Raw genomic sequence first — 25,204 nt, forward strand, 5'->3', positions numbered from 1 at the left:
CTGAATTTTACATTTGGCTCTGCCACTTTCTGCTTTTAGACATGTCATTTTACTTCCTAAGTCTTTGTTTCTTAATTTATGAAATGAAAGTTCCACAACATTGCAAATCAGCTATACTTTGATACACTGTAAAAAAATCACAATATATAGTGTTGTTCATTCTCTAAGTCATGTCCGACTCTTTGTGACGCCATAACTGCAGAACGTCAGGTTTCCCTGTCCTTCACTATCCCCCAGAATTTGCTCAAACTCAGTCCATTGAGTCGATGATGGCATCCAGCCATCTCATCCTCTGTTACCCCCTTCTCCTCCTGCCCTCAATCTCTCCCAGCATCAGGGTCTTTTCCAATGAGTTGGCTCTTCGCATCAGGTGGCCAAAGTGTTGAAGCTTCAGCATCAATCTTTCCAATGAATATTCAGGGTTGATTTCCTTTAGGATTGGCTGGTTTGATCTCCTTGTAGTCCAAGGGACTCTCCAGAGTCTTCTCCAGCATCAGATTTCGAAAGCATCAATTTTTCGGCATTCAGCTTTCTTTATGGTCCAACTCTCACAATGTATGATCTAAATATACACAAGTTTTATTTGTCAATCATACCTCCATAAACAATAAAATAAAATTTTAAATAAACTTAAAAATAAATTCTAAAAAACAGTGAAAGTGGTAATATTTACCTCACAGAATTATTGTGAAAACAAAATTAGATATTATTTATAAAAATGCTTGGCATATAAAAGTTGAGTAATAAGTCTTAGGAAGATCCAAGTATATGAAATTAAATGATCTCTAGATTCTTTTTGTGTTCTAAAAATTTATGATATCAACCAAAGTCAGTTCTTAAAATAAATACATTTAAAAAAATTTTTAAAGGTTTAGCTGCAGTTCTAGTATGAGCTCGCTAGAGGGCTCTGTTGCCAAACAAATCAGCGTATATTTTACTATTGGTTGTGGAAGTTCAGAAACTGAAGTTCTTTTGCACTTTTGAGGCAACATCACTTGATTTCCTAATCATATCCATCTTTTCTTATTCAGGTTACTGAAGAAGAATCTTCTAATGCTCACCAGCAACTTTACTGGGAATAGGTAACGTGCTGTCTTTAACCATAATACAATTGTTTAAAAGGTGAATTTAATTCTCTCTCACTCCATTTCAAAAACTCTTAGCCCCAGATATCACCCTATTCTTTCGCAAACTAAGGTTACTGGTCAAAATAAACAATCAAACAAAAAATAGAGGAGTGGTGGGAGAAGGAAGAAAAGAAAGGAAAACAAAATTCTAAGGCAATGTTTTTCTTAACCACTCTTACCCAAAGAAGTCTGTGTATTTCAGGTTGTGCCCACAGCACACACATGTATTTAATGGAAACAAGCATTTCACAAAGGAGTAATTATCTTTAGAGAGGAAAATGCACTTTCATATTTTCTATTCTACTCTACCCTATGCTTCTTAATGGTGCTTTGCATGCATGCTCAGTGGTTCAGTCGTTCAGACTCTTTGCTACACCCCCACCCCTCCACCCCCACCCCGGGACTATAGCCCACCAGCTCATCTGTGCATGGGATTTTCCAGGCAAGAATACTGGAGTGAGTTCCCATTTCCTCAGGGGATCCGCCCAACTGAGGGATCGAACCTGCGTCTCCTGTGTCTTCTGCATTGGCAGGCAAATTCTTTACACTGAGCCACCTGGGAAGCCCTAATGGTGCTTTGACACACTAGTTAATTTCCTGAACCATACAGGATGCCACCAGTAGTTTAAAAAATCTCCTCAAGAGTATGCAGAAACTAAAGAGAACTGGTTTGGGGTACTGTGCAATATGTACTAACTGACCTCAAAAGACTGTGAAGTGACAAGTGAAAGTCACTTGGCACTACACTTGGCAAACAGTATGTACCATATGGTTCCATTTCTACAAAGAATGAGTATGTGTATATACTCATAAAGAGGTTAGATAGGGTGCTGTGCTGGATTGTGCCTTTTTCTCCAATCCAAGTTAGAGATGTCTGTAAGGAATTTGTATAAGATTTGGAAAGCAAAAGCAAAACAGCAGCCAATCCTCTGAAGGTCACTGTGGTCAGATACGGTGATGAACTGTGGATCAAAGCTCCCTGTCCATCTGGTCTTTCTGATCTCTGACCCTGATGTCTAATACCAGCTCTGAGCTGCTCAGAAGATGCTTGACTGTGGATCCACGGGAAGGAAGTTATGCAGAGAGAATAGCTTCCCGTAGCCCCCTCCTGAGCCCACATTACTGGTTGGACATGCCTGACTTCACTTTCTCTAAAATTCCAGGGCTTGGCTTCCCCATCTCTGCTCCAGGCACTCTTCCAGACTTTCACTTCCTCTCTTCCAACATTTTTGTTAGGTTTAATTCCTTCAATGGGCTTCCCAGGTTGCTCAGTGGTAAAGAGTCTGCCTGCCAATGCAGGAGATGTAGGAGACCTGGGTTGGATCCCTGAGTCCGGAAGATCCTGTGGAGGAGGAAATGGCAACCCACTCCAGGATTCTTGCCTGGAGAATTCCATGGACAGAGGAGCCTGGCAGGCTACAGTCCATGGAGTCACAAAGAGTCAGACACGACTGAGTAGACACAGACCCACCTTGTTGACTTAGGATAAAGCCAGGTCCATTCCTTGTCATAAAAGGTTGCTGAACTGTTTGTCTCCACTAAAAAATCTGAACAAAATGCCCACTAACTTACTTCTACCAAACTTTAGTTAGACTTCTCTCCTTCCCTGGAGCCCTGTCAGTTGGCCCCTCCCCCTGAGGTTAAGCCAGCATTGGAATGTGGATTGTCTGTGCTAAGTTGCTTCAGTTGTCTGACTGTGACCCCATGGATTGTAGCCCATCAAGCTTCTCTGTCCATGGGATTCTCCAGGCATGAATACTAGAGTGGGTTTCCATGCTCTTCTCGAGGGGATCTTCCCGACCCAGGGATCGAACCCGCATCTCTTTAAGTCTACCTGCATTGGCAGGCAGGTTCTTTACCGCTAGTGCCACCTGGGAAGCCTGGAACATGGAATAATTCCTCCTTAATGACATCACCCACGTAACTGTCTGATCATTCCACCTGCTCATCTACTCCCCTAGTTCCTGTTCCTTCTGGCCTTGTTTGTGCATCCCCACACAATAAGCCATCTTTCTCCTTGACCACTGAGATGCTCATAGATTTTAGGGTCAGGAGCTCTTGTTCTCCCTATTACAACATCTTCTTCTCACTGTTGCAATAGTCTTTGAATCGTCTGCTTCCTGAAGTCCAGTTTTTTTTTTTTTTTATCTGACAGAAGTGTAAAATGAGAGAGATACATTGCTCTGAATAAGTCAGGAGTGAAGGAAGGAGGCACAGGCTGGGAGTTGCTGGGTCAGTGGAAATCTTGGAGCAAGGACACGGGAGTCCTGAGGCCACATACTACAAGGGAGAAAGGCCCTGCTTGGGCTCCTTATCACTGCTCAGGTGATACTGCTGTGTGGCTCTGCAGTATAACCTCAAGAATCTGTACTTAGTGTGACTGGATTCATTTGGAAGGTCGTAAAGACACTGATTTGCAGCAAGCTGGGTATTTGACTGAAGGAGTCGGTCCAGTGGACAGTGACTATTAACAATACCAATAGCTACTAGTTATTGAACATCTAGAATGTGCCAGGAGCTGAACAATGAACTTTACATACCTTATTTCAAATCCATACAACTCTTAAAATTGAGCCTCATTCTCCATATTTTACACCTGAAGGAACCATGCCTCTGAGGCTGTTAAATGCCTTTGCTGAATGACAGCTAGTGAGTGGGAAGTGACTTTCCTGGATTCCTTATGTAAAAATGCCTTTGTTTGCAGTATTTCCATCGGTACTTATGTAAGCTTCTTTAACAATTCAGATGGGAAATCCACCATCACCACCTTAAACCATGCCCCTGGTTAGTGCTCCTGTGCTCAGCAAAAATAAATAATTTGACAGATTCTCAGTTTCTCCTGCAGGTGTCACCCTTGCCACCAGATAGGTCTTTGAGTTCTTAGAATTCCCCTCTCAGTATTCGAATTGATCAGAAATTTTTGAAGAAGACGAAAAACTGATAATGTAATTTATGCAGCCTAGATTTCAGAATCATGACTCTCACACATAGATTTAGAGTTCCCCAGCTCCAATAAATTGGTGTTCTCTTTTATATTTTCATTTTAAAGGTATTGCTTGTATTTGTGAATAGATAATAGGTTTACAAGTTCTTAAACTGAAAAGTACAAAAATGTACAGTGAAAAATCTATCTCCCACCACTGTCACCCATCTGCCAAGTTTTTATGCCCCAGATAGAAAAACTACTATTATTAGCTTCTTGTATATCTCCCCCATGCAATCTTACACATATGCAAACAAATACAAGTATATATTACTTTACCATATTGTTTTACACAAATATTATACAAGCTGTTCTGTAACTTCTCCAGATTAATATATCTTATAAGTCTTGTTCACTTTTAATCAACTATAGGATATTCCATATAATGGCTGTATTATAATTTATTTAATAAATCCCCTACATTTTAGGCTGATTTGATCTTTTGTCATCTAATAATAATAGTAATAATAACAATAGCATTACTGGGGGTTTTTTGTTTTTTTTAATCCTACAAAGTAGGTCCTCAAACCTTTTGTGCAGTTTTAGTGCTGAGTCTTTGAGTATTTCAAGCTCCCTCGTGGTCACCGGTCAATTCCCCCACTATTGTTGTTGTCACTATATTAATAGCAAACACTTACTCTAGGTCTGGCACTGTTTCCAGCAAGTTTACTTCTATTAACCCATTTAAGCCAAACCACAGCATCAACAAATTGCGTTTTAATTATCATCATGTTATAGATGAAGAAACGGAAGCAAGGAAAGGTCAGATGATTGGCCTGAGATTTCCTAGGCAGCAAGTGGTAGATCCACGATAGTACAGAAAAAGACAAAGGGGGTTCACAACATTTGGAGGGCTGGAGTCCATTGAGTCTACAGACCAGGGCAAGGCTGGAAGGGGAAGCAATGAAGAACCAGCCAGAACCTCACCAGAGAGGTGGTGTTCCTGTAGACTGGAGACTTCCAGCTCTCAGGACCAGCACACAGTCTGCACATAGATGTGCACAGTTGTGTGAAAGAAGAGGGGAAGAGAAGAACCTTTCTCTTTGGATTTAGAGGCACCCTGGGATTCAAAAAAGAAGAAGAAACAAAAATGCCTCAGAAGGCCCAGGAAAATCTGTCTGACCTTATAACACATCAACAAACATATGGATGCTGGTGGAACATGCATGCCAGGCCCCAGCAGCTCCTCTCCCTAAGGACACCCCGCTCGCATCGCTACCCCTGTCTTCTGTGCTGCGCTAGGGCCTACACGGTGCCGCTGTGTGACTCGGCTTTCTTCCCAGCTGTGTCCCACTAGCGACTCTAAGGACTCTGGTGTCTGTTTGGATGAACATCACAGTCTGTTCAGGCCACTGTAACAAAAATACCATAGACGGGTGGTTTCAACAATACAGATTTATTTTGCACAGCTCTGGAGGCCAAAGAGTCAAAAACAAGGTGCTGACAGTTTAGTGCTGATGTGAGCTGGCTTCCTGGCTCACATACACTTTCTTCTCATCACGTACTCCTGTGATGGAATAAGTGAGAGAGTTTCCTGAGGGGTCTTTTAAAGGATACTAATTCCACTCAGGAAGACCTGCACCCTCACGACCTAATCATTGCCTAAGGCCCCACCTGCTAATACCATCGTGTTGGGGGTTAGGATTTCAACATGTGCATTTTGGAGGGACACAAGCATTCAGACCATAACCAGGACCCTTCAAGCACCTTGAACCCTTGCCTTCTTGATGCTCCTTATGCCACCTAAGTGGGACTGCTGCTTGCACATATAGTGAAAACTGAAAGTGTCAGTCACTCAGTCATGTGAAACCCCATGGACTGTAGCCCACCAGGCTCCTCTGTCCATGGGATTCTCCAGGCAAGAATACTGGAGTGGGTTGCCATTCCCTACTCCAGGAGATCTCCCTGACCCAGGGATTATACCCGGGTCTCCTGTATTGCAGGCAGACTCTTTACCATCTGAGCCACCAGGGAAGCCCATATAGTACCTTTGTATAAATTAGAATCACAGCTGGATATATTATAAATTTGGGGCCCAGAAAAAGAAAGCTGTTCTTCTTCCTCCCCTTTGGTCTTCATTTTTATGGTGTGAGCATGAGAACAACTTTGATACTGGCCACTTTTTATGTGTGCAGCCTGGCAGCACCTTGACGTGAGCCTGCCCCTCATACCTAACCAATTCCTGCCCAGGAACTTTTTACCGATGCTGTGCTGCAGACAGGTAGTGGGAAACTGCTGGCCCTTCATGCATGGATAACTCATAATTCACTATTATGAGATGAGAGTCAGTGGAAAAATGGTTCTTTCTTTCCCTAGGCATATAGTCCTGAGTTGCATTTAGGTAGCAGACTGTATTCATTTCCTATTGCTGTTGAAACAAATTGCCACAAACTTAGTGACTTAAAAAAATGAAAGTGTTATTTGATTGACACTTGCTCAGTCGTGGCCAACTCTTTGCAAATCCATGGACTGTAGCGCTCTAGGCTCCTCTGTCCATGGGGTTCTCCAGGCAAGAATACTGGAGTGGGTAGCCAATTCATTCTCCAGGAGATCTTCCCGATCCAGGGAACCAACCTCGGTCTCCTGCATTGTAGGCAGATTCTTTATCATCTGAGCCACCAGGGAAGCCTCTAGTGACTTAAAACAACACAATTTTTGTCTTGATCTGCAGGTCACAAGTCTGGTTTGGCTTCATGGGTTTCTCCACTGTGGATTCCACAAGACCAAGATCAAGGTATCTCCTGGTTAGGCTCTTTTCTGGCTGCTCTGAATGCATCTTTTTTTCTAGTTTTTCCTGCTTTATGACCATTGACTCTCATTCTAGCCTCCTGGATCATACTCTCCGATAAGGTATTGGCATATAAGCCCTTTTCTCAGGCTGTTTTTTTTTTTTTTCTTTCTGGTAAACCAGGCTGACACAGATGCTATTCAGTGTTAGCCTCTTTTTGTTGCTAGCACAATCTCAGAACCCATCCTGTATTCTAGTGCTCCTAGTCACACAGGAGGTAGGTAGAGGTGGGGAAGCTGTGTAGGACCTTCAGACATTAGTTTAGTTCATTTTGCCTTTGGCAATTCTTTGGGGCCCAAAGAATGCAGGGAATTATTAAAGGTAAACCTGCAGTCTAGGAGAAAAGGTATATGAACTTATAACAGGGCAACACAATAGGAAATATATTTTAGAAAAATCATCCTGAGATAGATGATTTAAGAGATCATATTTTTTAATTCTTAAAGATAGGAAAATCATGTCTTGTAATCTTTTAGGTAGAGTTAATCATTGTAGTATTGACTCTGGAGAAATGAGGATTTGGTAGGTATTGTCAACCCAACAGGGATTCCCAGGTGAGTGGTAAAGAACCCGCCTGCCAATGCAGGAGACGTAAGAGACTCAGGTTCAATCCCTGGGTCAGGAAGATCCCCTGGAGCAGGGAATGGTAACCCACTCTAGTATTCTTGCCTGGAAAATCCCATGGACAGAGGAGCCTGGTGCGCTACGGTCCACAGAGTCACAGAGTCAGACATAACTGAAGCGACCTAGCACACACACGCACAAAAGCTTAACCAACTAATTGTACTTTAAATTCAGAGAATCATAGACTGACTGGCTAGGATCTGTGGTTTTATTGGAGTTTATTGTCAGGTTCTCATGAATTCCGAGACTAATGAGAAGAGAAATATCATGTCTGGTAGAACTTCCCAGTCTTAAGAGAGTGAGTCAATGTATTTCTAAGGCTCAACAACCTTTCTACATGAAGAAGGGGATAGAAACTCTTTGAAACTTCCGATGTTCTCAGAAGGACTTTGGAGGAGGCTGATTATGTAGCCTCTTGAAGGAGGCGGGTTGGAACCGATCTCGATAAGCGTTGATGCTATTGCAACTTTGCGACAAGCCAGCCTTTGGGGCTTCCCCTGTGGCTCAGTGGTAAAAAATACACCTATACTGCAGGAGACATGGGTTTGATCCCTGGGTTGGGAAGATCCCCTGGAGAAGGAAGTGGCACTCCACTCCAATATTCTTGACTGGAGAATCCCATGGACAGAGGAACCTGGTGGGCTACAGTCCATGGGGTCGCAAAGAGTCAGACACGACTGAATTGACTTGGCATGCATGCTACTGTGAGGCTCAAATCTCTGATCCCCTCTCTATTGCCATTTGGGATGCTAAAAACTTGTGTCCTGAAGACAGTATTACCTATCATCAGCCACGAATTAAGTAACCTAAGACTTTGACAGTCATCCTACATGAGAGTGGAAGTCTGACCAAGAGCCCAGCAAAAAAATTCAAGGTGACAGAAAGTAGTGGAGTCTTTAAATGGGAAAAGAATAAATCTTCTCTAAAGGCCAGAACCCAGCTCTGGGAATGGCAGAAATGAACACTAATGAGGGTCTTTAGAAGGTACTGGAATGCTTCATGAGTGGACTGTGGATAGCCCTGATACTTTCTCAGCAGTATCCCCTCAGGGTGCTGAGGAGATGCCTGGTGAGTGTACCTCTGAACTGTGGATAAACCGAAGAGAAAAGGAAAACATTACAACCCCGTTATGTAGCTTACAGATTTGATGGAAAGTTAGAGACCTTGGCTCAGATAACAAGCAGGATTCAAGCAAGACTGGAGAGCAGACAGCGCATCCAAGGTTATACCCCAGGGTCCCAGTGCAGTGCCCGAGCCCTTGCTGACTCCACCACCGTGAATTCTCTCTAATGTTCTATATCTTCCTCTACATTCAAAATCCCAGGTAAGGAAGGAAACCTCTGATATTCTGTAATTTTCATAGTGGGATAAAGTCTCTATCTCTTAAAATACTCATATGTTGTGAGTTCTTTTTGTTTTAAACAATATGAATGGGATTTAAGTGCTGGGCGAAGATCACTGGCAAATACCTATTCCCACCACCCCAGTGACTGCCCAATATTTCACATGTATTCTTCCTCTTGTAATTGCACTTCACTGGAAAAGTTAGTGAAAGATTGGTGCTATTTCTCAGTTAGTTTTCAAAAAAAATACAACATGTTTGCGCATCTATCAGAGCCTAGAATTTTTTTGGAAGGAAGGATTTTTATTAATGATTTAGTTTCTTTATCATCAGTCTACATTATAGAAATTGTGAATATTTGACTATTATAGGACTATTTAGGTATCTATCTCTAGTGTAGATTTTAAGTGGTATTTTCTAGAAATTTATCTATAGCATCTGCATTCTCATATTTATGTGCATAAAATTGTTGATAATATCTTAACATTTTCATGAGATTCACCTTTTTCAGTACTGATATTCTTTTATTTATGCATTCTCTCTTCTTGATTAATATTGTTAGGTATTTATCAATATTCGACAAACTTTTTCTTTTGGTGCTTTTTCACTATCAGAGGTTTGTTGTTTACATCATTGTTTTCTACCTTATTTTACTATTACTTCCTTGTGCTTCTTTGGGTTTATTTTACAAATTTTTATCTTAATTTCTTGAGACTTCTGGTGTTAGCTATGACATGTCAAGAGCCTGGAAGTCATTACTCTTACCCTTAATCAAGAAATAAGATGTAGAAGGCATGGATCATATTAACACCCAACTTATGCTAATGGGCAATTATACTAAACACCAACCAACAATAGCAAAAGATGCAATATTTTCAAGTGCAGGTGGAAGTTACAGAGGTAGACCATATGCGGGACTTCCTTGGTGGCCCAGTGGCTAAGACTCCACACTCTCAATGCAGGGGACCCCGGTTCAATCCCTGGTCATGGAACCAGATCCCGTACGCTACAGCTAAAACCCAGTTCAGTTCAGTCACTCAGTCGTGTCCGACTCTTTGCGACTGCATGGACTACAGCACGCCAGGCCTCCCTGTCCATCACCAACTCCCAGAGTTTACCCAAACTCATGTCCATTGAGTTGGTGATGCCATCCAACCATCTCATCCTCTGTTGCCCCCTTCTCCTCCTGCCTTCAACCTTTCCCAGCATCAGGGCCTTTTCAAATGAGTTAGTCCTTCGCATCAGGTGGCCAAAGTATTGGAGTTTCAGCTTCAGCATCAGTCCTTCCAGTGAATATTCAGGACTGATTTCCTTTAGGATGGACTGGTTGGATCTCCTTGCAGTCCAAGGGACTCTCAAGAGTCTCCTCCAACACCACAGTTCAAAAGCATCAATTCTTTGGCGCTCAGCTGTCTTTATAGTCCAGCTCTCACATCCACACATGACTAATGGAAAAACTATAGCTTTGACTAGACAGACCTTTGTTGGCAAAGTAATATCTCTGCTTTTTAATATGCTGTCTAGGTTGGTCATAACTTTTCTTCCAAGGAGCAAGAGTCTTCTAGTTTCATGATAACTAAGACCCAGTGCCAAATAACTAAACATTTTTTTAAAGGTATACTATATACTGGGCCACAAAACAAATCTCAGTTTAAAAGACTGAAATATTTTAGACCATCTTCCAATGTGTGGATTATCAAAAAAAATCTAAGTCTAGCCTTCATCATCCAAAAATAGTCTCAAAGTCCAAAAATCTATTGTAACTCTTCATCCAGAAAGAGACAAGCTCATGTATATTTCTTAGTTCATAAAAGCAATGCTATTAAGAAGCTAGTTTCCTTTAAATTTCTTTAAGGTTGCACTAACTTTCCTTTAAATTCTGTTAAAGCAAGAGAAAAAAATAATAATTTCACTCCTGTACATAACTATAATAAATTAAAGGAAAACTCCAGGAGGCTTAGAGGATGCCTGTTGCTATAGGACTGTATAACAAATAGTTGGTCACCTAGGAAAAGTGCCAAGACCTCAAGCAGGCAAACTTGACTGCTAGGAGAGAGCCCTGGTATGATAGTAAACCAATTAGAATCCATGCTATTAATACTAGGTAAAGGCTGAAGTGCAGTCTGTTACTTAGAAGCTTCTTACCCCTGAGGGAGCTGATAGGGGGGATACCTGCCTCAGGACTCTGACACCAACATCTAGGACAGAGTTAATAAACTCTCAGTGAGGCCAAAGAGGAGCCCCTTCACCTCTATGAGTAGTTAGAAGAGGGATGGTTATGGGGAGCAAGATGAAAGTGAAGCGGGGGCCGTGAACCATCATCCTTGGGTAAGGACAGTAGAACTATCACCCCAACAAGAGGAGGAGGCCCGGCCTCTTCCACAGATCTGCATTTGGGACTGGTAAAATTTAAACTTGTTGGGCCTAATCAGTGTGATGCAGAAAAGCACAAAGAAAAAGGTGGTGCCTGCTGGAGATGGATGGGAAGTTTCGATTCTGAAACAGGATAAAGGGCAACTCCCTGTAGGAAGTAAACAGAAGCCTAGTCCAGACCTTATCTGACCTGGGATCAGCTGGCTATGCCTCCGGAGGTCCCACTGCAACCTCCTCCCTCACCTTTTTCTAGACCTTGTGGTTGTTGTTTAGTCGCTAAGTCAAGTCTGACTCTTTTGCGACCCCATGGACTGTAGCCCATCAGGCTCCTCTCTCCATGGCATTTCCCGGGCAAAAATACTGGAGTGGGTTGCCATTTCCTTTTCCAGGGGATCATCCTGGACCAGGGATCGAACACTCGTCTCCTGCTTGTCAGGTGGATTCTTTACCACTGAGCCACCTGGGAAATCTCTAAACCTTGAATAGGGCCTAACACAGAGAAAGAGAAGGAAACTTTTTTAAAAGCAAAATCGTGAACAAGAGTTATGCTAAGAAGAGGTCAGCGGGGCAGTATGAGTGGACTGAGTTTTGACATGCACTCCATCTGCAGTTCTTCACTCAGCCTCACCTCATCCAGAGTGGATCTGAAATGAATCCAAATGATTGGCATTCTGTTTTTCTAAAGGAACCAGATTCTGGGAAAGGGAGTCAAAAGGGTACAAATTACTACTTATTGATTGAGAGAGTATAGAGGAGTCACGTTTTCTCTAAGGACTTTTCGGGCTTGGGTACACGGGTAGCCCTGTCGCCCTAGATTGTTGTTGTTGCTTAGTTGCTCAGTCATGTCTGATTCTTTGCAACCCCATGGACTGTAGCCCGCCAGGCTCCTCTGTTCATGGGATTCTCCAGGCAAGTCCTAGAGTGGGCTGCTGTTTCCTTCTCCGGAGGATCTTTCCGACCCAGGGATCGAACCCACATCTCCAGCATTGTCAAGTAGATTCTTTACCGCTGAGCCATGAGGAAAGCCCCTGTCAGCCTAGATAAGAGGTCACAAATATACAAAGTGGCTGTGAGGACAAATAGAAGAGAGTCAAGGAGCCACTTCCAAATCCCTGTACTCATCTGGATTCATATGGTGTTGAAAGATACAGCCCTAATCTGAAATACAGAATATTTCTTTACAAACTGTGTGCATGTCTGACAACCAAGCAGCAAAGCTGTTTAATAACTGACTTCTACTTCCACTATTAAGGACACTGTATTGGAGTAATTGCCAGATATCCAACAGCAGATACAAAATACACATACCCTTGAGAGTATATAAGATTGTCTGTTTATATACCTCCTGTATACGATATACAACCCTGGGAAAGATCAAAGGCAAAAGGAGAAGGGGGCGGCAGAGGATGAGATGGTTGGATGGCATCACCGACTCAATGGACATGGGTTTGAGCAAATTCTGGGAGATAGTGGAGGACAGAGGAGCCTGGTTTGCTGCAGTCCATGGGGTCATGAAGAGTCAGACACAACTTAGCAACTGAACAACAGCAACACACCTCCTGTAGGCCTACATCTTACACTTGGTATTATTATTTTTTCCAAAATAGTTATTTGATTCTATTTTTGCATATTTAAAAATATCCCATAGTAGAAATTTACCAAAGTCTAGAATTAGAAGTTCAGAGGCTATGACAGAGACAGCTGATTGTCCCCCTAACTCCAGTCTCCCTTCTCTATACAACAGACTTGGGGCTGGGCTCCAGCGACTTTAGAGACTACATTTCCCAGCTGCTCTTTTAGCTCAGTGAAGTCACATGACTCAGTTCTTGCCAGTGAAGTGTGTGTAGATGTGACTTGTGCTGTTTCAACATCTGAGCCACAGAACGGTGGATTTTTGGTCCCTTTCTCACTTCCTGCAAGGTATGTGCCCCTCACCCATGACTCAGCTCCACTCGCTGATGAAGACCTGCTCTGATAAACGCAACAGGGTGCAGAGAGCCCTGGGCTCTGAGTGAGCCCCTTGAAGAGCTACCTGCAGCTCTCAGACCGGAGTGCTCGCTCCATCTAATGTGCTCTCTGGATTTAGTGTGAGGTGAATACACCTCCGTTGTCTTTAAACCACAGTACTTTGGGTCCGTTTGGTTTTACTGCCTCAGCCTTTGATCAAGCTTGTAACACAGATTTTAATAAAAAGTAGAGTATCTTGGCAGGTGAGAATTTTATTCCCTCTGCGTTTATACTTTGTAAATTAGTAACCTAAATGATCGACCGTATAGTTTTTTTCAATTGAACAAAGACATGGCAGTTTGTTTTTAAAACAAATTGAGTTTAAAACTCAGTTTAAATTGAGTTAAAAACTCAGTTTAAAACTGAGTAGAGGTGATTAGCACCTCTGTGAACCTTCAGAATAGTTCTTATCAAATCATAGAACCATCAAATTTTATAACTTGGTGGAGGGATAAATTAGACACTTGAATTCATAGATACACACTAGTATATTTAAAGTATATAAACAATAAGGTCCTATTGCATAGTAGAGGGAATTCTCTCTATATATATACGAATAGTTACATATATTCAATTATATATGAAACTGAATCACTTTACTATACACCAGAAACTAACACAACATTGTATATCAACTATACTTAAATGTTTTAAAAGATTATATAACCTGGCCCTGGAAGTGATAAAAGAAATATAGTGTCATCAGTGAGGAAGTGACCTGACCAAGATCCCCAAAATTTGCTCAACTATGTGTATTAGAGTCTCATTATCTTTCTATCTGCCCTTACCAAGTGCTTGTACATGTTGGGGATACACAAACACAGTTGGAAAGGAAAAGCTCCCATATTTAAGAATCTTAAAGGGAAAGATCAAAAGTTTTCATAAAAACAAAGTCAAAGCTTATCACACAAATGAAAACTGAAAAAATAAATGTAGAGTGAAATGAAAAGTAGCCGTGTCCTAAGAGGTCATATTTAATGGTTAATTTCCACTGCTTTTAGAGACTCTGAGCACCTTCTCCACTGCCTTTGCAATGGTTAATCATTCATAACCAGCATTGTGCAATCTGCAGATATAGAATTGATATGCTTTTCTTCCTTCCCACTCACTGCTACAAAAGAGTCCATAAAAACTGTTTGCAAGGCTGACCATGTTTAGCATTCAGAGGATGTTCCATGATTTTGAACACCATCATTGGCAGGAATAACGAACTTCACCATTGCTGCCTGATTAAAGCCTTCAAAGAGCCAGTGTGCAGCAAGGGGTGGAGTTAGATGGCAGAGGGGGGGGTGGGGGGGGACGGGTGACTGCACAAGGCATTTAGATGTGGTCGTGGGAGTCAGAGACCCAGCTAACCACAGCCCCAACAGGCCACCTCAGGGACAGGAGCAGGTGGCAGGGAGGAGATGCCTGGGAATCAGTGCAGGGGAGGCATCTGAGGGTGTGACTGTATTACTCTCCTCTGCTCATTTTACCCAGCCCCTCGTATTCACTGTCTTGGATTTAGCAGGCTAATTTATACCACCAGCTCCCCGAGTCCTGATTTCTATAGAGACAATTATAAGGACGTGCACAAATATGTGTGTGTAATTCTAGGGTAGCTCTTAGAAACTCCCCTTCTGACACGGAATATTTTTCCTTTTTTTTTCTCTCTCTTCTGGTATCTCTTGATATCATTACGATTTCTCATTGCCTTTCTGTGTAGCTTTCTTCTTTTAACATTAACAGCTGAACAGCTGCTTCTGTTTTGTCTTACCATCCCCCAACATCAGAAATAGAGAATTAAAAACACGACAAAAACTAAGTATCCACATAGAAATGAAAATCTGTAAGAACACAATTCTAAATAATACATAGTTCACAATATTTAACAATAGAGCTCACTATAAATGTGACATTTGTCTAATGCTTCATACATGTTAACTCACTTAATTTCCAGGGCTGCCCAGTGGATTAGGTGCTGTTAATATCCTCATTTGACTGATAAAGAAACTGAGGCACAGAGAACTTCAGTAGCTTGTCGAAGGTCAAGGGAATATTTATCTGATTAGACACCCTGGCCCAAATTGTAATTTTAAGGAGTCTGTGTACAAAATCCAGGCATAGCAGTGCTAATTAAACCCCCAAGTAAGATACATGGAGACTGTATTGCAAGTGAAGCACTCGGGTTCTAACATCAAACATCCTGATTTAGGGTCCTGGTTTTACTGTTTACATGCTGTGAGAATTTGAGCAAGTTACTTAACCCGAGTCTCAGTGTTCCCAAGCGTCATCCATGGGAATAATGATGATGAAATCTAACACATGGCAAAGAGCCTAGCACACAGTAGGAAGCTGTATCTCTGGTGCCCAGCACATAGTAAGTGCTTGAAAAATATTTGTTGAATGTCAACTGTCATAGTAGAATAGTGCATGTTGACAAGAGGAGCAATCTGTGATTTGTTAAAGCCAAGCCTGACTGCCTGTTTAGTCTTTCAAAAACTGCCTCATTTCTCCAACATTTGAGGTATATGAATGGATTGTATCAATGAAGCAGAAAATCCACTGATACTGCTTTGATGATGATGTTTCAACCAATAAAAATGGTCTACCTTGCTTCCTTCTCCTGCCACAAATGGCATGCTCATTTATAGGATAGCCAAATGTTTAAAGAGTAGTTGGCAACTTATGAATAGTGATTACAATACTGATTTCCTCAACTTTTTTCCTCCTTAAATAATGTTCATCCATAAATGATGCCTGATAGAATATTTGTAGAGCAAACATCTGTATCTGATTTGGGGAAAATGGCTCAAAATGTAGATTCTGATTCTGACCTTAAACATTGTGGTATGAGATGTTCATGTTGGATTTCACACAGGAAAAAAAAAAAAGGAAATCTAAAGAGCTGTGAAATTCAAAGGGCCACTAAAGGATAGAAAGTGAAAATGTTAGTCACTCAGTCACATTCGACTCTTTGCAACCTCATGGACTGTAGCCCACCAGGCTCCCCTGTCCATGGAATTCTCCAGGCAAGAATACTGGAGTGAGTTGCCATTTCCTTCTCCAGGGGATCTTCCCAACCCAAGGATTGAACACAGGTCTCCTGCATTGCAGGCGGATGCTTTACCATCTCCACTACTAGAGAAGCCCAAAGGATATGGGAACATTTTTTAATAAATAAGCCAATTAGCATCGATCCAATGTACAAAAGTGTTTGAAATAATAAGTGACAATGTACTTTACCTTATCAAGGGCTAGTCTCAGAGTTTATTGACTCCCTGTCTCTATTTTTTCTTTTGTTTTCTTTACTTATGATTCTTTGGAACCTCTGCCAAATTTCCAACTTTTGGGGAGATCTTTCTGTCTCTCTTTTTCTCACTCTACCATAGAGATGAATATATTCTTACTTGTTGGCTTTGTTGAATATAACTTGGATGCTTATTAATTTATTGACCTGAAATGTTTCAAAATATTTTTCTTAAAATGCACATATTTATTTGTATTTATAATTCTTTGACCATAAAGAAAAACAGAAAGATTTTCAGACTCTTATAATGGCTAATCACCCCAATTAACATGCTCTTGTATGACATTATTCCAATTTGACAAGTTATAATGTTATGAAACTATTTGAACAGTTCAGCAATTTATCTCCATCAACCTGAGCCTTTAGTGAGGGGGAAAGTTTGACTTAAAAATGATGATGTAATATTAAGAAAGTCAAAGTACCAAGAGACATACTATAGTTTTAGGCAGCTTATGATATTTTATCTTTTATCATTTTTAGTTCATATGGTAAGAATATCTTCATAAGAAAAAATATTTTAAAAAGAGACTATTAAATATAATTTCACTTTCAAAATATTATAAGTTGAAGTTGAATTTTTACAATATTCTGAAAAAAATTTATTCACTACTGTTGTTAAATAGCTTCATTCAAAGTAAGAAAAGTAAAGCCAAAAAAATGACCCCAAGATCCAATGCCAGATGGATATACAGCTAACTTTTAAAAATATTTATGAATCATCCTCTATCAGCTTCAGGCTATTCAAAATTTGAACACACATGCATATGAATTTGAATAATAAAGAGTTCACTTTAAAATAGCAGTTTGGAAGTCTTCCAAAACAGAAATGCTTCAAGTGAACCTTAAGATCTTGTTCTTATAGGAGAACATAAAGGTTTTCAAATGTGTTAACTGTTTTTCACATTAAAAACTTATCAAATGAATCATGGCAATGTATGGCAAAACTAACACAATATTGTAAAATAAAAAATAGATAAATAAATAAATTAAAAAAATAAACATAAATAAACATAAAAAAATGACAAAGCTAACATTTCCTGTTTTGCCAAATGCACAAATGGATGGAAATTCTTCTTTAAAAATTAATAGGAACAAAAAAACATATATATGTATAACTGAATTACTTTTCTGTGCACCTGAAACTAACATAATATTCTAAACCAACTATATTTCAATTAAAAAAACTAGAAAAAATAACTTATTAAATGGGAGATGATCTCTTTCTTTCACTGTCTTCCCATATGCTAATTAAAGTTATATTTTTCCGTTAGGCTAGAAATCATCTGGCCAATAATGTGAATTATATTAGCCTCTGTTTCCAAACTGATCCTCTAACACAGAGGGCAAGGAGAGATCAAATAAATAGGCTGCCCCAGATGGGCAGGTGGTAGTTTTAATAAGGGAACTTACATAGGGAGTTTGTCTTGGCGATTGCAAGACAGAGTAGACCTCCGCATCCACCAGGCAGAATCCTTAAAGTTGGTGTAGAGCCCTTAACTGGGTTCACTCACATATTCAGTCCAGTGGCCTCACCAATACATTGCTCTCTCAAGGCTGTGGGAGCAGTGAACAGAAGGTACATTCCAAGGACAAGGGAGGAGGGAGGAACCTACCATTGCCAGATTGCCTGGCTCAGCTCTCGTGTCAACAGGCAGTCATGTCCTCTTGATGACCTCCTCCAACATACTCTCTGCAAAGAATTTAATCTGAATACTTAAATGTAGGAGAGTAAGGATGTGAAGGTCACAAGGGCACCACTGGCCACAGGGCTCTGTCTTGTCATCCCTACCATATGGGACATCTCCCTGGAGGAGAAACAAAGGCAGTGTATACTTTTAGTTCCAGGGAAGATGATAGCATATCATTATAAAGTCCCTTGGGAAGGATTAGTTTATGGGTCATTGCATATCAATGGAGCCAGAGCATGACAAATAACCACCTGAGTGGCAAGTGCTAGAAGTATGTGCAGGAAGAGAAATACATGATAGTATTTATACAGGGGCTCAATCATTTTCATTCATCCTCACTCCATCCTTAGCCTGACTCCATTTCTAGCAAAACGGTGCAGCACTTTTGTGTATTCACAGCTTATTGTTTCTAATGACTAAATTGTATATCGTAACCACTGCCTCAAGTGGTAAAGAATCCATCTGCCAATGCAGGAGATGTGAGTTTGATCCCTGAGTTGGGAAGATCGCCTGGGGAAGGAAATGGCAACCCACTGCAGTATTCTTGCCTGGAAAGTCCCATGGACAGAGGAGCCTGGCGGGATATAGCCCACAGGGTTGCAGGGAGTTGGACACGACTGAGTACGCATGCACATCTTGCAAACACTGCCAAGTGATAAGTCTTAGAGTATCTTTAGAGAATTTCAGAAGGAAGAGGTTATAACATAAACATTTATTGCTTTTAAGTGACAGTGCTGTTACTAGCCTATCCTTGATATCTAACAGGCTTGGTGGAACACATAAAGCATATTCATCATAGAGAGTTTAGAAAGTAAGAATCAACTTCAAGGAAAAAAATTCCATAATCATATCACCCAGAATAGCCATGGTTAACATTTTGGTGTAAACTTTCAATCTTTTTTCTATGCTCACCCACATAATAATAACAATGTCTAATATTAATTTAGTGTTTACTTGGTGGTGATTACTAAATTCTTTATAAGCATTATCTCATTCAATTCTTACTAAAATTTTAAGAGATGGGCACTCTTATGCCCATTTTACAGGTGAGGATGTTGAGGCTTAAAGAGTTTAAGCCATTTGCACAGAATCACACAGCTAGTGAATCATTTGCACCAGTTTTAACCCAGGTGTGCCTGACTCCAGAGCCTGTGTTCTTGACTTCAATGTAATATTTCTGAGTTATACATGCCTTTAATACTATAAAATTTCATTTTATAAGTTGTGCTTTATAATTCTTCTTAAAGTATAATGCCATAATGAAGTAAGCATATGAAGGAAGAGTGAAAAATGTAATATACAAAATTTGTATTCTGAAATACATAAAGTATTTAGATTTCAATTCTCAGATAGTCAAATGACATTCAGAGTTGGCACATGAGAGATACCAAATAATGAAGCCTCATAAAAAATGCTCAGACTTGCTGGTTAAATGCACACATACAGTATCAATGTATATTGATACATTGTAATTATTATGCATGTGTAATTGTTTATTTTTTAAAAAATACAGATGACTCTTTTAGAGTGTTGGGAGAGCTAATAGGATCAATCTTTGCAAGGAGCAATTACAAGAACTATGAAGACATGTTTCTAGGAAATAATCTAGAGAAGTAATTTACAAAAAAAAAGTGGTTTAATTTCTTTTGGTGAGATAGGTTTATTTGATTCCTAGAAATAGAAATTTGAAATAACATGTAATGAGGCAGAACACAAAGAAGGATATAGATACTGATTTCACGGCTGGAAAAAATGAAAATTTATATTTGGACACTGATGGAATGTGTATTTAAAGTGACAGAAATAATTTATGTTTTATAATCACTGTATTTTCCCCTATACATTTAAGGGCTTAAAATGATTCTTTTGAGATCCAAAGATTTCTATTTTTGCTGTATAGATATTTTCATGTTTGCATTTTATTATTGATCATGAAAAACATATTGTATGCATTTTGGCTTAGCATCATCCTCAAAAGAAAAGCTGATGGAAGGAAATGAAAGGACAAAGGGTGGGGAGTGATGGGGGTGCAAAGGCACATGGTGGCAAAGGTGAAGGGGGTGATTATGGGTGATTGTAACACAATTATATCACAAATGTAGGTAATCATATAGTACAGAGTATAATTGGTGGTGTACTTGGAAGTTATTCACAAAGCATTTAGAAAAATCTGAAGCTATACAGCAGACCCTTTGAATTCATTTGTCCAAAATTGAAAGCAAATTTTATGTTTGTATTTATTTATTGCAGAGTCTTTGCACTTACTATATAAAAACATAGGCGATGTTCCTTAATGAAAAGTGTCCAGAAGAAAAAAAGGTAGACATTGGAATCCTTGACTTCCCCATATGTCACTCTTTAATTTCTAATAAGCCTTCAAACACTAATAACACACCTGTTGGGGGACATCTATTGTTATTTTGATTTGGCAGAAACAGACCAACATCGATTATAGAAAAATATGATTTTCTATAGAAAATACTTAAAACATATCCTACCTAAAAATACCTAAAACATCCTACCTGATATATATCCCATACAAAACTGTGTATAACATTGGGCAGTGCTTTAAATTAGTTTCCTCACAGATTTTTATTCTGAGCATGATGTAGAGACCATGTCATCCTAAACATTTTCAAGCATTTGTTTAGAGGGGGGCACTTTTCATTTTTAATAGCTGATTCTGATGACTCACCTTTCTTTTCTGTGGTTTTAGAGCCTTTGGACCACTGAGGTGAATATTCAGTTTATTTCTTGCAATGAAGATATAATTAACTGAGGAATAATTTCCAGAGGAGATTTTCTGGCAGACAGGAGGGCATAACTTTTGGAGTACAAAAGTTCTGTTGGAACTTGTGTCAAGTGGGGCCCTGCCTGTATTCAGCACTAATGGATGACAGGTGCACAAAGGCAAAGGCATCTGTCTTGAAGGCTAGTCATGACCCCAGGGTCTGAGGGGTCCCTCGAGTCTGGTAATGTCAAGACTGAATATTGAATTTAGAGAGTACAAAGCCCTACCTTTGGTATTTTTCATGAAGGCTGGATTAATTATAGCAAATTATAGCTAAGATTTATCAAACGTTTTTCCTGGAGAAGGAAATGGCAACCCACTCCAATATTCTTGTGTAGGAAATCCAATGAACAGAGGAGCCTGGTGGGCTATAGTCCATGGGTCACAAGAGTTGGACATGACTCAGCAACTAAACAACAAAAATCACATGTTTAGGGACTGTATCAATTGCTTCACATGGATTAACTCATTGAAATATCATAGAATGACAAGTAATATTATCACCCCTTTTAGGCTTCTAAGAAACTTGGGTCTTAGAGGAGTCTAGTATTAATAACATGTGCAAATAGACAAAAACAGTAAGTGGTAGACTTATGTTCCATACTCAGTCTAATTCCAGAACAGGGGAGTGTAGCCACACTCCTATCTCTCTGGAGGCCCTAAAGCACCTCTGAGTGGCTAAGGTAAGTTAGCAATTTGCCCAGTATGGGTGTGTGTGTGTGTGTGTGTGTGTGTGTGTGTGTGTGTGTGTGTTAGTCACTCAGTCGTGTCTGACTCTTTGCAACCCCATGGACTGTAACCCACCAGCCTCCTCTGTCAATGGAATTCTCCAGGCAAGAATACTAGAGTGGGTTGCCATTCCCTTCTCCAGGAGATTTTCCCAACCCAGGTATCAAACCCAGGTCTCCTGCATTGCAGGCAGATTCTTTACCATTGTGATGGTCATTGAATCTGTTCTTAAAGACCTTCTTTCAAATTTTGAAGCAATAGCTAGATTAAGAAGTGAAATGCATTAGTTTGTAATTTGTAGGGAGTATGTAGGAAACACTCTGTACTTTAAGCACATTTTTTTGTAAACCTAGAGCTCTCTAAAAACATAAGATCTATTAATATACATAAGGTTTCTGCCTCTTTCTCTGCAGGTTTCCTAACCTCATTCTAAAGTGCATATCACCATATGTGAAAATGTGTATCTAACTAAACAAAGACACCCAGAACCTCTTTGACAAGACCTTCTACTTCGCAAGAATTCTCAACTGGAATGCATTTTCTCCTTCTCAATCTCTAATGACAAGTGTCTTTAAATGTCCTACTTTTCTTTGTCTGACTGCTATTACAACCAATAGTGTCTTTTCTTTAGATTTTGAGTCTCTGGAATATGGAGACCATTTATTTCTTATTCATTTCCAGTCCCACACCCAATATCTGTACTATGCCTGAGTACATGATAATAAAAATGATTACAACTGCTCTTTATTGAGGGTTTAATTTGTGCCAAGAATGTATTTCAAGTTATTCATGATGAATACCATTGACAAATTTAGGCCTTCTTAATCCTGGCCTGGGCTTCCCTGGTGGCTGAATGGTAAAGAATCTGTCTGCCAATGCAGGAAACATGGGTTTGATCCCTGAGTCAGGAAGATCTCCTGGAGAAGGAGATGGCAACCCAGTGCAGTATTCTTACCTGGGAAATCTCATGGACAGAGAAGGCTGGCGGGCTACAGTCCACGGGGTTGCAAAAAAAGTTAAACACGACTTTGTGACTAAACAACAAGAATCCTGGCCTGGATTCTTACAATGAGCTACAGATTGGCTTCTTTAGCCTTTGCATGTTCCAGTCCCCTACACTTAGATACCCTCAGATGATTCTTCCCAAGTGTCATTTCCTGCTCAAATATCTGTAACGGTGGTACTCCAAGGTCTGCTCTTCAGCATCCCTTAAGGCCCAAAGCTGTGTCCCTAAGAAACTGTTATGCTCCAAAAAGCTGGCTCACTCAATATTTGTTAAGTACACAGTGCTTCCTCTTCTTTGGAGCTTTGTTTATGCCTGAAAATGTTCTCTGTTCTTCATTTATACTGTGAAACGCTTTAGCTATCATTTCAAACATTATCCATATTCATAATCCTAATTTCCTCCTACCATCTCCCTCACTCATACCAGTTGGGCTCTTATTTGAGTTCTATCACATTGTACTACTTCGGCCATTTCCTTATTATTTGACTTTAATTATCAATTTATGTTGGGCTTCCCAGGTGGCATAATGGTAAAGAATCTGCCTGCCAATGCAGGAGACCTAAGGGATGCTGGGTTTGATCCCTGGGTTGGGAAGATCCCCTGGAGTAGGAAATGGCAACCCACTCCAGTATTCTTGCCTGGAAAATCCCATGAACAGAGGAGCCTGGCAAGCTACAGTCCATGGGGTCACAAAGAGTTGGACACGACTGAGCACCTAACACTTTACTGTTTTTTCCACTTTTAAGTGGATTTTAACCTTACTTATGAAAAGGGATTACATTGTCCTCAATTTTGGACCATCTGAAACTTCTAACACAATGCTTTGCAAGTAGTGGACATTTCAACAATCCTCATACTGAAAAGACAGTAACACCAAGTGGGAATGTATAAGCTGTGATGTCAGATGCACAAGGATTCCAAAGTCAGGTCAATCACTCAGTAGCTGTGGAATTTGGGCAAGGTAGTTAACTTCTGAGACTCAAATTTGTTTTCTACAGGCATGGCATTGTATCTGATACATAGTGTTATTGAAAAATTTTAAAGGAAAATATATATCGAGTTTGACATTCATTAAGTATCTAACACATGGCAGTAGCAAGTATTTGTTTCATAGAATTTTTCTGCTGGAATACCTTCAATATTTTCTTACTAAAGATATTTTAACTCTCTTTTTTAGCCATATTTGTGCTTGCAATAATTTGCTAGGAAGGCAAAAATTGGCATAAGGAAAGCCATTTTATATATAGGTCTAATATTGTATTTACAAGAAGATCTATATTTATTTTGCAGATACTGTAGTACTTGTCAATTAAGTAAATTCATGAATATTTATTAAGAATCTGTTATTCATCAAACACTATTGTAGTGTTTGGGGATACTGCTGTGAATAAGATACAGTCCTAGCTCTCCACTCTCATTCTAATGTGTACAAAGACCCCACACAAAGAAACATGATGAAAAGCTTACGTAAAAATGGGGCCAAACCTGCATTGATTAGAATCCCAAACTCCATTTCTGAGTCTTAAAACTCGTCTGTTATGGCAACTTTAGGGGTATCCAAGAATGGTTACTCAGATACTTATTCACTTTTCCCCTTTTTCATGTGTTATTTAAAAAAAAAATTGAAGGATAGTTGATATACATTTGTTACTGAACCAAACTTGGGTTTGCTTGCCTGCTCACAATAGAGCCAACCGACTGACCCTGGCTGTGATGGGGAAAGTGCAGCATTTATTTGAAGGCACCATACAAGGAGCCTGGACAGCCAATGCTCAAAAAGCCTGAAATTCGCAACGGGGTCCACCAGCGTATTTTTAAAGGCAAGGTGAGGGAGGCAAGCCCCAGGGTAAGGTGATCAGCTTGTGCACAATTCTCTGGTTAATGGTGAGGTAAGAGGGGTTATCCTTAGGTTTAGGGGTTGTCCTTAGGCTCCATCCATCTTTTGAATAGTTAACTAATTAACATCTTCCACCTGGGGGTCTTTAGCCTCTGTAAAAACAACTCAGGAAATGTGCATCAGATGCTGTTATCTAGGCACTCTCAGAGGAGCTAAAGCAGAGGATATGGGTGAAGGAGCTGTCCCTGTGAAGGCCCCATTTGGTTCTGCTTGTTTACACATTATATGTTACAGGTGTACTACACGGTGATTTCACAATGTTTAAAGGTATTTGCTATATCCGTGTTGTTTAGCTTATTTTATACATAATAGTTTGTACCTCTTAACCTCCTACCCCTCTGTGCCCCTCCCACTGGTAACCACTAATTTATTCTCTGTATCTGTGATTCTGCTGCTTTTTTTTGTTGTTGTTATATTCAGTAGTTCCTTGTATTTTTTAAGATTCCATATACAAGTGATTTGTCTTTATCTGACTTATTTCACTTAGCATATGCAGGGTATTTTGTTACCCAGAGTTTTAAAAGCTAGGACTTTATGAAACAATGTTGCCAAGGCAAGCT

At 40.1% G+C, this 25,204-nt stretch overlaps 1 protein-coding gene across 1 annotated transcript in view; it reads left to right on the plus strand.

Annotated features, from left to right (window-relative positions):
• Positions 1–260: 260 nt before the first annotated feature.
• DYNC1I1 (dynein cytoplasmic 1 intermediate chain 1) overlaps positions 261–25,204 on the plus strand; it is a 402,307-nt gene continuing 377,363 nt past the window's right edge. Inside the window, exons 1-3 of the mRNA XM_081531541.1 lie at positions 261–370; positions 1,032–1,082; positions 6,782–6,844. The gene's annotated coding sequence lies outside the window, so the exon portion shown is untranslated. The remainder of the gene's footprint in view (positions 371–1,031; positions 1,083–6,781; positions 6,845–25,204) is intronic.

This window comes from Giraffa tippelskirchi, chromosome 10 (genome assembly GCF_054371585.1).
Source record: "Giraffa tippelskirchi isolate mGirTip1 chromosome 10, T2T-mGirTip1v1.2.pri, whole genome shotgun sequence".
Lineage (NCBI taxonomy): Eukaryota > Metazoa > Chordata > Mammalia > Artiodactyla > Giraffidae > Giraffa > Giraffa tippelskirchi.